The following is a 14,694-nucleotide window of genomic DNA, read 5'->3' as shown; positions in this document are numbered from 1 at the left end:
ACATCATCGCCCTATATATCGTTCATGCGAACTGAGACCATCAGAGGTTCTATTCGTTCACTTGAGGCGCACCCCATGTTGCTCTTGTTTCTGTTGAACATACCGAGTTGTATTAACCAAAAATTCATAGAGCTAAACTCCACCCGAACAGGCAATGATGGTCCAACGGTACAGACCGGTCACCATGTCATCCTCAGACCACAGGCGTCAATGGACGCGGATATGGGACGGGCATGTGGTCAGCACACCGCTCTCCCGGCCGTATGTTAGTTTACAGACCGGAGCCGCTACATCTCAGTCAATCAAGTAGCTCCTCAGTTTGTCTCACAAGGACTGAGACACCTCGCTTGCCAACAGCGCTCGGCAGACCGGATGGTCACCCATCCAAGTGCTAGTCCAGCCCGACAGTGCTTAACTTCGGTGATCTGACGGGAACCAGTGTTAGCACTGCGGCAAGGCCGTTGGCAATCAAAAATTCATAGAGCCAGTCTATATTTGTAAAGTTGCGGCATATGATAGTGCTTGGTCATTAGATGACTATGTGGCACTACGCCGAACGCCTTTGGGAAGTCAAGTAAGACCGAATCTATCTGTTCACCTACATCTAAAGCTTTGAAGACAACGTAAGCTGTTTTTGGAGCAACCATGCTATTTCTCTAAGCGAAGCTTATTTTCCGCAAGGAACATTAGGACACTTAATCTTAGATTAGCCTTTAGAATGCTGCCACAGATGAATGATAGCCGTTCTCTTAGGAAGTTTAGGGTTTAACGTCCCGTCGAGATAGAGGTCATTTGAGACGGAACACAAGAGCGGAATGTGTCAAGGACGGGAAAGAAAATTAGCAGTGCTGTTCTAAAGGAACCATTCCGGCATTTGTCTGGAGTGAAATCATGGAAAACCTCTATCTTGGTGGCCATACGCGAATTTGAACCGTCGTCCTCCCTAATTCGAGTCCAGTGTGCTAACAACTGCACCATCGCGCTCGGTGTTAGCTGTTCTACTTCGTTCAAGTATGGGTAACTTGAGGTCGTTTCTAGCTACACAGAATTATTAGCTGTGCAAGAGACTCGTGTAATCAGTAAACCGACGATTCTTTAAACAATCGACCTCTCATGTTCAAAACAGCTTCAAGCCTCTGATTACTTTACAAATCGGGCAATGTGTTACATATTTGACTTTAAGCACGTAAGCGAGGAAAAGTTTAGAACAGGTTTTAAATTATGCATACAGTTTATTGGAAGTCGCTAAGTGCTCTCATTGTGAAACACTAGTTGAATGCACTCCAGATAATTTGCCCTCTATTTTAAGCAAAATACAGTTTTTCAGTTCTCACTATTTACGACGTCATATCTCCGGTACTATGTGTGATACAACGAAATAATTTTTCTGGTACATTCGATGATCTAAGTAGATAATGTTTGGAAAGTGTGTTACGAATAGAGTTAAATAGAGTTAGAAGTAAAGAAGTAATAAATTAAACCATCAAGCCGTGATGCTGAAGTTTTACTGCGCGCCATTTTAAGCAATAGCCAGTTTTTCTCGCAGCAAAATGATTATGACGTCATGTCTTGTGTACTGAATGGTAAACTCTGAGGTGACAGAAGTCATGCGGTACCTCCTAATATCGTGTTCAAAAATGTTCAAATATGTGTGAAATCTTATGGGACTTAACTGCTAGGGTGATCAGTCCCTAAGCTTACACACTACTTAACCTAAATTATCCTAATGACAAACCCACACACCCATGCCCTAGGGAAAACTCGAACCTCCGCCGGGACCAGCCGCGCAGCCCATGACTGCAGCGCCCTAGACCACTCGGCTAATCGCGCGCGGCTCCGAATATCGTGTCGGACCTCCTTTTGTCCGGCGTAGTGCAGCAACTGGACGTGACGAACTGAACAAGTCGTTGGAAGTCCCCTGCAGATATATTGAGCCATGCTGCCTCTATAGCCGACCATAATGGCGGAAGTGTTGGCGGTGAACCATTTTGTGTACGAACTGAACTCTCAGTTATGTCCCATAAATGTTCGATGGGATTCACGTAGGGCGACCTGCATGGCCAAATCATTAGCTCGAATAGTCCATAAAGTCCTTCAAACCAGTCATGAACAATTGTGGCCGAGTGACATGGTGCATTGTCATCCATAAAAATGTAGTGCATGAATGGCTCATCTGTTTAGTTGGGCCTGAGGACCCAGTCCATTCCATGTAAACACATCCCATACCACTATGGAAACACCACAGGCTTGCACAGTGCCTTGTAGACAAGTTGGCTCCATGGCCTCGCGGGGTCTGTGCCACACTCTAACGATACCATCAGCTCTTACTAAGTGAAATCGTGACTCATCTAACCAGGCCACGGTTTTCCAGCCGTCTATGGTCCAATCGATATCGTAACGAGCCCAAGAGAGGCGCTGCAGGCGATGTCGCGCGGTTAGCAAAGGCACTCACGTCGGTCGTCTGCTGCCACAGCCCAACAGCGTCAAATTTCGCCGCACTATCCTGACGGATACGTTCGTCATACGTTCCACACTGACTGCTGCGCTTGTATCACGCAATGTTGCTTGTCTATCAGCACTGACAACTCTACGCGAACGCCGCTGCTTTAGGTCATTAAGTAGAGGGTGTAACCCAGTGCTAGTGTTGGGAATAATCGAATGAAAACAATTGATTCAGGCCAGCCGGGGTGGCCGAGCGGTTCTAGGCGCTACAGTGTGGAACCGAGCGACTGCTACAGTCGCAGGTTCGAATCCTGCCTTGGGCATGGATGTGTGTGATGTCCTTAGGTTAGTCAGGTTTAAGTAGTTCTAAGTTCTAGGGTACTGATGACCTCAGTAGTTAAGTCCCATAGTGCTCAGAGCCATTTCAACCAATCGATTCAGTCGGTTGTTGGAAAACAATCGTCTCATTTGGTTGTAGTTTTACATATCGGTTGAGTTACTCATTCATTCCTTTGAGTGAAACCAGTGTTTGGGAGCAACCGAATCGAAAACAAGCCAATCAGTAGGTTGTAGCTTTACATATCAGTTGGATTATTATACATACCTTTCTTTTGAGAGGAACCAGTCCATGAAAACAGTCGACACAATCCGTTGGTATTTTGCGTACTGACAGAGTTATTCATTTTGCTTTACGAATGAACAAAGGTAGCGTCTGAGCGTCCTGCGCGCTCCACGTCAGCGTCCTGCTGCTGGGGCCATGCTTGCCGCCAGTGGCAAGTCACTGCTTGCGCGGGTCTCGGCAGAGTTGCCCTGCGCTGTCGCCGGCCACCGCGCCATCCCCTCGCCCTGCCCCTGGCAGCAGCAGGAGGCAGTCACGGCGACCGCACCGATGGTGAAAAAGTATGGGGGCGAAATCACTCAAGTGAAACATTCATACACCTGGAGTAACCGAAGATACTTGCGCCGGTTGTCTCGCAATGAATGGGACAATTCAAACCAGGCGAGGGAGAGAGAACATCACACAACGGCCACAACCGACGGAGACATGTTTCAGTCTGTTGTCTCACACTGAATCAAACCACTGAAACACGGTGAATGAGTGTAAACACTGATATAACTGACATGGCCGCTAAGACTAGTTTCGTTCGGTTGTTTCATTCCATTGCAAAAAAACCAACTGAAAGAAAATCGACTGACCAATCGATTGTTAAAAACAGTCCATTGCCCCATCACTAGCCACTGCGTTGTCCGTGGTCAGAGATAATGCCTCAAATTAGGTATTGTCGGCACACTGTTTACACCGCAGGTCTCGTAATATTGAATTCCGTACGATTTCCTGAACGGAATGTCACGTGCATCTATCTCCAACTACCACCCCGCATTCAGAGTCTGTTAATTACCGTCGTACGGTCATAATTACGTTGGAAACCTTTTCGCGTTAATCACCTGAGTACAAATGACAGCTCCGCCAATGCACTGCGCTTTTATACCTCGTGCGCGCGACTCTACCGCCATCTGTGTATGTGCATATCGCTATCACAAGACTTTTGTTATCTTATTGTATACCGAAACTGTCTCTAAATTTTGATGCGTATAGAGTCGGTTGTGAAGTAATAGTACAGGGTGAGGCATAAATAAGGTTGTTATGTAAAAACAATTCGTTATGGGGCAAATGGCTCTGAGCACTATGGGACTTAACTGCTGAGGTCATCAGTCCCCTAGAACTTAGAACTACTTAAACCTAACTAGCCTAAGGACATCACACAATCCACGCCCGAGGCAGGATTCGAACCTGTGACCGTAGCGGTCGCCCGGTTCCAGACTGTAGCGCCTAGAACCGCACGGCCACTCCGGCCAGCCACTTCGTTATACAATTTTTTGTATTTCATAATCTTATAATACAGGAAAAAGCATTTTCTGCAATAGTAAAATATCGATTATTTTTTGAAGACGATTCTGGTAAGATGGCGTCCATTTAGACGCACACTTTCATCGAGCCGGACCTTGAAGTGACTCATCACATTGCGTAGCATTGCCAGCGCGATTTGAACAACTTCCTGTTGGATCTGCTCTATCAGGGCTTCAGTCGATCGAGGAGGGTTATCTTGGTAAATTTTGTTTTCCAGATAACCCCACAACAAAAAGTCACATGTTGTGAGGTCCGGTGAACGAGAGGACCATGCAATATCCCCATTTCGAGAGATCACATGATTTGGAAGCAAACGATTGACAATACTCATGCTTACTCGAGCAATGTGGCAGGTTGCTCCGTCCTGCTGGAAAAACGTCTCATCGTAGAGTGCAAGTTGTGGAGTAAAAAATTTTCCAACACGTATGCGTATCTATGTGAAGTCACTGTTACAGTATTGCCAAGGCCATCTTCTAAAAAGTATGGCCCTAATGAAGACAGGGCGCACCACACAGTAACTTTTGCGGATTAAGTTACTCCAAAATAGAAACTTCTGCTTGTACACATAGCCGGCCTGGTGGCCGAGCGGTTCTAGGCGCTACAGTCTGGAACCGCGCGACCGCTACCGTCGCAGGTTCGAATCCTTCCTCGGGCATGGATGTGTGTGATTTCCTTAGGTTAGTTAGGTTTAAGTAGTTGTAAGTTCTAGGGGACTGATGACCTCAGACGTTAAGTCCCATAGTGCTCAGAGCCATTTGAACCATTTGTACACATAACCGGACGGATGGAAGTGAGCTTCATCATTCATCCAAAAACGGTTTACAATGTCCTCGTCTTTATTAAACTTCTTAGCAGAACTGGCATCGGCTCACATAATCTGTATCCGTAGGTGCGTAAACCATTTGGATTTTGTGGGGGTGAAAGTGCAAATCTTGGTGTAAAATTCTTCTCACCGTTCTGTTTGAAATCCTAAGCGTAGCGCTGTTTCGGCGAGGGCTTCTCTCAATGGCAACTCTTATACGTTCGATGTTTTCTGGCGTGCTCATAGTTTCTGGTCTCCCAGTTTTCTTTTGTCGTTGGCGCCGTCTCCTCAAAGTTCTGAACCCACTTTTTAATTGCACAGGCAGACAACACCGGCCCATTCCGATTAATGATGAAGTGGTTGCGGAATGCACGACTTGCTAGCTGGTACGAACTGTCGTTTTGATAAAATGCTTTGACAGCGTACGCACGATGCTGTGGGGTCCAGCGCTCCATATGAGTAAATGCTACTTCACGCAAAACGTAACTGACGCTACACTCCGCCACCTATCTCCGAAGCAGCTTGATATGCGTGCTTTTTAAAATCGCTCGATATTAAGCCTCACCCTGTATATTAACACGGCATGCCTGATACTGAACTTTGATCTGCATGAACAGCAAACATGTACTACTAAGTTTTTTTCCTTTCATCATATTTTGGAGGGTGTCAGCGAGAAATTTTTTTTCAAATATTTCAAATTATATTTGTAGTTTGTTGGATGTCACTTAGTGCCTTCATTCTTAAATACTGGATGAATATAATCCGGGTGATTGCGCGATGTTAGTTGCGCTGCCTCGAGACAAAGACACAGTTTCTAATTATAATACTTACTTTAGTGTGCTAAACTATTGCCATAAGATTTTACCTCTTAATGTGCAGATTACGATGGTATTTTCAATTTTTAAATTCGTTCAACAGCTACGCGAAAAACTTTTGTTGTCCCTGGAAGCCGCTAGACAAATAATCTGCGACTGTTGCCGGTTTCCTGGATAATGCTTTAATAATATAAATAGATTGTAAGCTACGAAACAAGCTAATTCTGCAGCGTATTGAATCTAAAATCTAACAGAAATTATGTTAGGGTCTGGCGCCTTGTTCGCTTTGAGTAGTCTTGGTAGTTTCTCCAAATGGGGAAGATGATTACTTCAATATTTCGTTTTGAGTATTAAACTATTTTTCCAACATATTTCGCAATTCCTGAACCACACGGTACCAAATTGTGCACAGTATGAGAAAAAAGTACGAAGTGCGAACCTAAAGCTGGAGTAGAATTTTGCACACGGGCACATCTCAAGCAGTGGGGCTATTGAGCCGCGTGGTAGGTTCTTCCAGTGAAGCTGAGATCGTTCCTGACATGACGTCACACGTTCACGAGAAGTGTTTCTGCATCTTCCCACTGTCAAAAGCAAATATTTGCAAGCAAGCGAAACCGCACCGCTGTTCCACACTAACTGCTGTAGGATGCATCTTCACCTGCTCCTACGTCCCAAGTTTTAGAGCACATTAGCGCAGTGACGGACACCTTGACGTTTAAAATGCTGTTGCAGGCTTTCGTTTGATCAAGATCCGAATTTAGTAAATTCCTAGCACTTGGTTCATAGCGGAGCATTGTAGCAGAAAGCTGGAACGCCAGTAGAATAGGAGAAAATAGCCAATATCTCGCAGGAAAAATGGTATAAGATTCGTTGAAGACTATAAAGGACCTGTATTTATCTATTATTGCCCTTGGAAGCCATTAGGCAGACAATATACAATTGGCTCTGGTTTCCGGGGTAGAGGCTTACAAACATTGTACCATGGGATGGTCCTGATCAGCTCTCAATCACTGGTAACGATCACAGTGGTAAAATATAGATTATAAGCTACGAAAGTGGCTAATTCTGCAGAATATTCAATCCAAAATCTAACCTCTGACGTTGATAAATTACATTTCCATAGGATTTTTTTTTTTTTTTTTTTTGACATCGTTTCACTTTAAATCGCTCTGGTCGCATAATCCTAGACATTTCTCAATGGCGATACTGTCTTCTAATTGTAACACTTGTCCTGCTGTGTTAAATTACTGCCGTAATATATTACCTCTTAATCAGCGGATTATGACACCAGTTTTAGATTTTAAAATCTTTCAATAATTACGCAAATCACGTAAGACACCCTTAGAAACCGTACACGACCTATATTTATCCTTCCCTTGTTGGACCGATTGTTGAGTGTTATTCCTCAGTCTGTGATCCTTAATAGTGAAGATGGGCAGGATCCAAAAGAGAGTATCAGGTTGAACCGGGGCTCTTGGCCTCGTTTCATTACTGCGATACAATAGTTCCGTGCACGCATTTGTTGACGAATGGTGTCTCCAAAAATGTGTGTGATAGTCAAGCCCAGCCTGAAGTGTAGAGTGCTAATTGAGTTGACTCACCGGAGGGTGACAGTAGTACGTTTGAGTGGTTCTTGCTCGGCCAGACGGAACACATTACGATTGGAAGGAGTTCTGTAACTTTTGAGCCCAAAGGCTTGTATATTTCTTTGGTGCGAGAAGGCGATATAGTTATCGATCTTTATTTATTTTTTATAGTATTTCTATATTTCGCGATAATGTTTCTTAGGGTGAGATGTAGAATAAAGAAACTCTACATTATGAAATCGTTGATTTATGTTTATCATGAGCCATAAGAGGGAAGTATGGAGATCTCGACGGCCTTGTATGCGGTGTTCTTTGGTAAGATCTAGCCATGATATGTGTATAAGATGCATTACGCGCTTCTTCATTCCCGTGGCTTCACGCGAGTTCTGTTTACATATATTTTTTCTTAAGTATTGCAGTTTTGTATGTATTGAGGACTTGTAGTTTCTGTGAATGGCCCGCATCTCGTGGTCGTGCGGTAGCGTTCTCGCTTCCCACGCCCGGGTTCCCGGGTTCGATTCCCGGCGGGGTTAGAGATTTTCTCTGCCTCGTGATGGGTGGGTGTTGTGTGATGTCCTTAGGTTAGTTAGGTTTAAGTAGTTCTAAGTTCTAGGGGACTGATGACCATAGATGTTAAGTCCCATAGTGCTCAGAGCCATTTGAACCATTTTTTCTGTGAATGATTTTGCACTAGATGGCCACATGAGTGACTGTATCCATTCGATATTTGTTTCTCCGCACTTCTGTCCTGTCTAACTGGCCTCTTTCAAATGGTAACGAGAGTAAAGTCTCATTTAGACTCTATTTTATGGGAATAATTTCTACATTTTACGCCAGTATGCTGTACGAGATTCTTTTGTTGTGGCTTGGTCATGTACCACCCAATGTGATATGCCGTCTCTATTGATGTTAATATTACTAATTCTCGGGCCAATTGTTTTTACGGTGTATAAAAAGTCGTGTTTCAACATTTTGTGAAATTCTGGAAAAGGTATGTACCATATGTCCACGAAGCTAACTTTTCTCCTTGTGGGATGCAAGAACAGGAAGGCCACACTCATTTCCGCCAGCTCGCTTTTGTCGATTTTGCTATAATATTGTGGCCTCTGTAGACATTTCTGGACCTGAAACGTTTGGCCGCAAAAAATAATGGGCGACAGTAGTCGGCTAAGAACATCACTGTTTTGTTTGATGTAATCAGGTTCAAATATCAAGCAATTCTGTCGGTTTTAATAGACGCCGAGGTTGACAGAATTCGCCAGTTTCATTCTTTGCTTAGTTAAACATTACGCAGAAAAATTATGATGAGGGAATTATATGTGTTTCCATATGCTTCTACACTGGAGAAGAGCCAGCAGAAGAGTTTGAAGGGAGCTAAAGAAAGATTTTTTCTTCGACTGAAGCATCAGATTACAGTTTTAACGAGAATAGAATTCGAGTGGAAGCTGGCAGCTGTGACCGAGGGGTTCTAGACACTTCCTTCCGGAACCGCGCTGCTGCTACGATCGCAGGTTAGAATTCAGCCTCGGGCATGGATGTGTGTGATGTCCTTAGCTTAGTTAAGTTTAAGTAGTTTTAAGTCTGATGACCTCAGATGTTAAGTCCCATAGTGCTTAGAGCCATTTGAACAATTTTTTTGGCTCACGTGTGGCTACAATTCGTGTAGCTGTACTTGATAACTGGGTCACTGAAGTGGGCTAAATGCAGTTTCTATGGCCCGTGTAATCGCATTTTTGCGGTCGACACCAATGGTGTATTACAGCTGTTTCACCATAACGACGGCTATGTTATTATTTTGACAAAGTCACTTACATTTATTTTGAGCATAATTTAGAGTAAATCTATCACATATGCGATGTCATTTTATTACCAGTGATCTAATGTAATGTAGGTAACGGTAAATGATGGGATGATCATAACTAGAGGATCAATAAACAATTTTCAGTAGAAACTGTGGTGGATAAAATAAGTATGAAATTCATAAAATATGCGTAACCACAGATCTTTCATTCAGGTAATAATTTATATTTGTGTCAAGCTGTGTCGCAAAGTTGTAAGTGTATCAGAGTGCCCAAGCATACCGCCAGGGATGCTGGAGGAGGAGATGGAGGGGGGGGGGGGGGTGTCTTTCAACGTGACTACGTTTTACTAGGATCGGGAATTATGTGTATATCAAGTTTGAATGAAAATGCCCCGATCGTTATACAGCTACACTGGATCACACACACACACACACACACACACACACACACACAAACACAAACGCGCGCGCGCAAGCACAATACATTACCATGCCTAATGGGTTGTAGGAAAACCCTTGGCATTCAAGACAGCTTCCAGTCGTCTCGGAATTGATAGAAACAGCCCATGCTGCAAAACAGAGGAAATTTGGATAACGATGATGGTCATGGCAGCTATACTACACTGCGAAGTAACAATGTGACCCACGGAAGCCCATGATATGGCTGCCCAAATCATCACCGAACTCATTCCATGTTACACTCTTGGGACGTAATAAGCTCGGTGAAAAGTTGGAATCAGTATGAAATAAGGTTGTACTGCTTGGACCACGTTTTCCTATTGCGTTCATTTACATCACTGATGAATGAGTTTGGAATTCCAGCTCGCCTTGCAATTCCCTGCTAATAGATCTCTATTCGTGACTTTTGGAGCTCTCATTCTCTTACTTTTCGTCACAGCCTTGTTCAATGATCAACTGTCACAATCATTCAGTACACACTTTCTTGATGTTTTACGCTTTCTCTGTACTTGTATGCGGATTAAATCTTCGATGCGGTGTCTCTTGAAACACAAAACACATGGACTACCCTGGTTACGGAGGCACTCGCCACACGAGCACCAGCAGTTCGCCCACGTTCGAATACACTTAGCTGCGACATATGCACTCACAGCTGCACAGAACACTGTTACGACCACGACTGACGCTTGCAAAGTTTTGAGGACGGATGGGAGCTGTTCGTGGTCAAATACAACAGCGCAACCTGCAGGCTTCACTAGCATCTGCATTTATATTACCTATTTTGGTTGGAGAATATCGCAGCTCTTTTCGTAAATTACACTGTAGGAAATACTGCAGCTAGCCAGCAGTTTTCCTAAAATGATTTTATTAAACTATTTTTCCCCCCCATGAACCATGGACCTTGCCGTTGGTGGGGAGGCTTGCGAGCCTCAGTGATACAGATAGGTGCAACCACAACGGAGGGGTATCTGTTGAGAGGCCAGACAAATGTGTGGTTCCTGAAGAGGGGCAGCAGCCTTTTCAGTAGTTGCAAGGGCAACAGTCTGGATGACTGACTGATCTGGCCTTGTAACAATAACCAAAACGGCCTTGCTGTGCTGGTACTGCGAACGGCTGAAAGCAAGGGGAAACTACAGCCGTAATTTTTCCCGAGGGCATGCAGCTTTACTGCATGATTACATGATGATGGCGTCCTCTTGGGTAAAATATTCCGGAGGTAAAATAGTCCCCCATTCGGATCTCCGGGCGGGGACTACTCAAGAGGATGTCGTTATCAGGAGAAAGAAAACTGGCGTTCTACGGATCGGAGCGTGGAATGTCAGATCCCTTAATCGGGCAGGTAGGTTAGAAAATTTAAAAAGGCAAATGGATAGGTTAAAGTTAGATATAGTGGGAATTAGTGAAGTTCGGTGGCAGGAGGAACAAGACTTCTGGTCAGGTGACTACAGGGTTATAAACACAAAATCAAATAGGGGTAATGCAGGAGTAGGTTTAATAATGAATAGGAAAATAGGAATGCGGGTAAGCTACTACAAACAGCATAGTGAACGCATTATTGTGGCCAAGATAGATACGAAGCCCACGCCTACTACAGTAGTACAAGTTTATATGCCAACTAGCTCTGCAGATGACGAAGAAATTGAAGAAATGTATGATGAAATAAGAGAAATTATTCAGATTGTGAAGGGAGACGAAAATTTAATAGCCATGGGTGACTGGAATTCGAGTGTAGGAAAAGGGAGAGAAGGAAACATAGTAGGTGAATATGGATTGGGGGACAGAAATGAAAGAGGAAGCCGCCTGGTCGAATTTTGCACAGAGTACAACATAATCATAACTAACACTTGGTTTAAGAATCATGAAAGAAGGTTGTATACATGGAAGAACCCTGGAGATTCCAAAAGGTTTCAGATAGATTATATAATGGTAAGACAGAGATTTAGGAACCAGGTTTTAAATTGTAAGACATTTCCAGGGGCAGATGTGGACTCTGACCACAATCTATTGGTTATGACCTGTAGATTAAAACTGAAGAAACTGCAAAAAGGTGGGAATTTAAGGAGATGGTACCTGGATAAACTAAAAGAACCAGAGGTTGTACAGAGATTCAGGGAGAGCATAAGGGAGCAATTGACAGGAATGGGGGAAATAAATACAGTAGAAGAAGAATGGGTAGCTTTGAGGGATGAAGTAGTGAAGGCAGCAGAGGATCAAGTAGGTAAAAAGACGAGGGCTAGTAGAAATCCTTGGGTAACAGAAGAAATATTGAATTTAATTGATGAAAGGAGAAAATATAAAAATGCAGTAAGTGAAACAGGTAAAAAGGAATACAAACGTCTCAAAAACGAGATCGACAGGAAGTGCAAAATGGCTAAGCAGGGATGGCTAGAGGACAAATGTAAGGATGTAGAGGCCTATCTCACTAGGGGTAAGATAGATACCGCCTACAGGAAAATTAAAGAGACCTTTGGAGATAAGAGAACAACTTGTATGAATATCAAGAGCTCAGATGGAAACCCAGTTCTAAGCAAAGAAAGGAAAGCAGAAAGGTGGAAGGAGTATATAGAGGGTCTATACAAGGGCGATGTACTTGAGGACAATATTATGGAAATGGAAGAGGATGTAGATGATGATGAAATGGGAGATATGATACTGCGTGAAGAGTTTGACAGAGCACTGAAAGACCTGAGTCGAAACAAGGCCCCCGGAGTAGACAATATTCCATTGGAACTACTGACGGCCGTGGGAGAGCCAGTCCTGACAAAACTCTACCATCTGGTGAGCAAGATGTATGAAACAGGGGAAATACCCTCAGACTTCAAGAAGAATATAATAATTCCAATCCCAAAGAAAGCAGGTGTTGACAGATGTGAAAATTACCGAACTATCAGCTTAATAAGTCACAGCTGCAAAATACTAACACCAATTCTTTACAGACGAATGGAAAACTGGTAGTAGCCGACCTCGGGGAAGATCAGTTTGGATTCCGTAGAAACACTGGAACACGTGAGGCAATACTGACCTTACGACTTATCTTAGAAGAAAGATTAAGGAAAGGCAAACCTACGTTTCTAGCATTTGTAGACTTAGAGAAAGTTTTTGACAGTATTGACTGGAATACTCTCTTTCAAATTCTAAAGGTGGCAGGGGTAAAATACAGGGAGCGAAAGGCTATTTACAATTTGTACAGAAACCAGATGGCAGTTATAAGAGTCGAGGGACATGAAAGGGAAGCAGTGATTGGGAAGGGAGTAAGACAGGGTTGTAGCCTCTCCCCGATGTTGTTCAATCTGTATATTGAGCAAGCAGTAAAGGAAACAAAAGAAAAATTCGGAGTAGGTATTAAAATTCATGGAGAAGAAATAAAAACTTTGAGGTTCGCCGATGACATTGTAATTCTGTCAGAGACAGCAAAGGACTTGGAAGAGCAGTTGAATGGAATGGACAGTGTCTTGAAAGGAGGATATAAGATGAACATCAACAAAAGCAAAACAAGGATAATGGAATGTAGTCTAATTAAGTCGGGTGATGCTGAGGGAATTAGATTAGGAAATGAGGCACTTAAAGTAGTAAAGGAGTTTTGCTATTTGGGGAGCAAAATAACTGAGGATGGTCGAAGTAGAGAGGATATAAAATGTAGGCTGGCAATGGCAAGGAAAGCGTTTCTGAAGAAGAGAAATTTGTTAACATCCAGTATTGATTTAAGTGTCAGGAAGTCATTTCTGAAAGTATTCGTATGGAGTGTAGCCATGTATGGAAGTGAAACATGGACGATAAATAGTTTGGACAAGAAGAGAATAGAAGCTTTCGAAATGTGGTGCTACAGAAGAATGCTGAAGATTAGATGGGTAGATCATATAACTAATGAGGAAGTATTGAATAGGATTGGGGAGAAGAGAAGTTTGTGGCACAACTTGACCAGAAGAAGGGATCGGTTGGTAGGACATGTTCTGAGGCATCAAGGGATCACCAATTTAGTATTGGAGGGCAGCGTGGAGGGTAAAAATCGTAGAGGGAGACCAAGAGATGAATACACTAAGCAGATTCAGAAGGATGTAGGTTGCAGTAGGTACTGGGAGATGAAAAAGCTTGCACAGGATAGAGTAGTATGGAGAGCTGCATCAAACCAGTCTCAGGACTGAAGACCACAACAACAACAACATTAGTAGTTTGGGTGTCACTTGCGTCATACCTCTGTACGCGAGATTTCCACACTCCTAAACATCCCTTGGTCCACTGTTTCCGAAGTGAAAGAGAAGCGGAAACGTGAAGGGACACGTATAGCACAAAAGCGTACAGACCGACCTCGTCTGTTGACTGACAGAGACCGCCGACCGTTGAAGAGGGTCGTAAAGTGTATTAGGCAGACATCTATCCAGACCATCACACAGGAATTCCAAACTGCATCAGGATACACTGCAAGTACTATGACACTTAGGCAGGAGGTGAGAAAACTTGGATTTCATGGTCGAGCGGCTGCTCATAAGCCACACATCATGCTGGTAAACGCCAAACGACGCCTCGCTTGGTGTAAGGGGCGTATAAGCATTGCATGATTGAGCAGTGGAAAAACGTTCTATGGAGTGACGAATCCGGTACACAATGTGGCGATCCGATGGCAGGGTGTGGGTATGGCGAACGCCCGGTGGACGTCATCTGCCAGCGTGTGTAGTGGGAACAGTAAAATTCGGAGGCGGTGGTGTTATGGTGTGGTCGTGTTTTTCATGGAGGGGGCTTGCACCCCTTGTTGTTCTGCGTGGCACTATCACAGCACAGGTCTACATTGATGTTTTAAGCACCTTCTTGCTTCCCACTGTAGAAGAGCAATTCGTGGATGACGATTGCATCATTCAACACGATCGAGCACCTGTTCATAATGC

At 43.8% G+C, this 14,694-nt stretch overlaps 1 pseudogene; it reads right to left on the bottom strand.

Annotated features, from left to right (window-relative positions):
- Positions 1-348: 348 nt before the first annotated feature.
- LOC124796650 lies at positions 349-466 on the bottom strand (annotated as a pseudogene).
- Positions 467-14,694: the final 14,228 nt, after the last annotated feature.

This window comes from Schistocerca piceifrons, chromosome 4, assembly GCF_021461385.2.
Source record: "Schistocerca piceifrons isolate TAMUIC-IGC-003096 chromosome 4, iqSchPice1.1, whole genome shotgun sequence".
Taxonomy (NCBI): Eukaryota; Metazoa; Arthropoda; class Insecta; order Orthoptera; family Acrididae; genus Schistocerca; species Schistocerca piceifrons.
The sequence above is the reverse complement of the archived record's forward strand: the minus strand, read 5'-3'. Positions and strand labels throughout refer to the sequence as shown.